Source organism: Bison bison, unplaced genomic scaffold (assembly GCF_000754665.1).
Source record: "Bison bison bison isolate TAMUID 2011002044 unplaced genomic scaffold, Bison_UMD1.0 scf7180017849474, whole genome shotgun sequence".
Taxonomy (NCBI): domain Eukaryota; kingdom Metazoa; phylum Chordata; class Mammalia; order Artiodactyla; family Bovidae; genus Bison; species Bison bison.
In genome coordinates, this window is record NW_011480047.1 from 3,632 (window position 1) to 5,532 (window position 1,901).

A 1,901-nucleotide genomic window follows, 5' to 3' on the forward strand; every position below is an offset into this window, starting at 1 on the left:
ACACTCTGGACTGTGGCTTGCCAGGCTCCTCTGTCCATGGGATTCTCCAGACAAGAATATTGGAGTGGGCTGCCATGCCCTTCTCCAGGGAATCTTTCTGACCCAGCGATTGAACCCAGATCTCTTATTATCTCCTGCACTGGCAATTAGGTTCATTACCACTAGCACCACTTGGTAATAATGGTTTTAAAATCTGTGCTGGAGAAGACTCTTGAGAGTCCTTGGACAACAAGGAGATCAAACCAGTCAATCCTAAAGGAAATCAGTCCTGAATATTCATTGGAAGGACTGATGCTGAAGCTGAAGCTCCAATACTTTGGCCACCTGATGTGAAGCACCACCTCATTTGAAAAAGACCCTGCTGCTGGGCAAGATTGAGGGCAAGAGGAGAAGAGGACGACAGAGGATGAGATGATTGGATGGCATCACCGACTCAATGGACACGAGTTTGAGCTAACTCTGGGAGATAGTGAAGGACAGGGGAGCTTGGCATGCTGTAGTCTATGTGGTCCCAAGTAGTCAGATGCGACTTAGCGACTGAACAACAAATTATTGTTTCATTCTCTGGCCAAAGATTTCTTATGTACTTCTCCCTTTGCCTTATGAAAAAGGCCTTATAACAAAAAGACTAAATGTATTCTACAAAGAAAAAAGAGTCACTTAACAGAAAATAGAAAGCCTGCAATTGTCATCACCTTGGGTTCAGTATTTTAATTAAATTTTAAGACATAACTTAGTGACTATGTATTTAGATATTAACTCTGCATGATAAATCAGAGCCAGCTGAGTCTTAGATATAGTCTTTTAGAACCATGATACTTATTATTAGCTAAGGATTCTTGGAACTTTAGACTTCAGGTCAAATTCATTTGTACAACATCAAACATGGTAATGTTCCTTTAACATGACTTTTTTTAAAACAAATTTTATATAGTGCCAAAACATTTAAAATATGTAATAAACATTAATGCATTCATGATATTGTTGGTAGTATTTTTTTGCCTTTTAACTCTGACTTGCAAGTGAAAATGGAGAGTTGCCAATAGTACCCTTAAAAACCTGTCATTTAGCTGCTCTGATCCTCAGTAATCAAATATTGAGGTAGAGGAGGGGTAGGTGACACAAAGGAAAATGGAGGCGAGGGAGAACAGTAGGAGAAAGAGGGAAATTAGAATTTGTGAGTGGCCATTTAATTTGGCCAGTTCCTTGTACTACCAGAGACACATTCTTCCATTTTCTAATCATTGTTGGGTCTACTTGGGACTTTAGTGATTGGGCACAACCTATCACATTGAGTTTGATAAAAAAAACTCAAAAGTCAAAAAGTTAAAAAAAAAACAAGTTGGCAAATATGACTACATTAATTTCCACAAAAGTTTTAGTTTCTTTTTTTTTCTTTTTTAAAAATTCTATCACAAATAAAGTCAAAAGAAAAATTAGGTGACAAGCAGTATTATCCACAGGGGTAATATCTTTAATTTGTAAAGAGGTTTTATAAGTCAGTAAGCAAGTACCCATGGCATCCAGTCCCATCACTTCATGGCAAATAAAGGGGGAAACAATGGAAACAGTGAGAGACTTCATTTTTTTGGACTCCAAAATTACTGCAGATGGTGACTACAGCCATGAAATTTAAAGACGCTTGCTCCTTGGAAAAAAAGCTATGACAAACATAGACAGTATATTAGAAAGCAGAGATATTACTTTACCAACAAAGGTCCATCTAGTCAAACCTATGGTTTTTCCAGTAGTCATGTATGGATATGAGAGTGGGACTATAAAGAAAGCTGAGTGATGAAGAATTGATGCTTTTGAACTGTAGTGTTGGAGAAGACTCTTGAGAGTCCTTTGGACTGCAAGGAGATCCAACGAGTCCATCCTAAAGGAAATCAGTCTTAAAT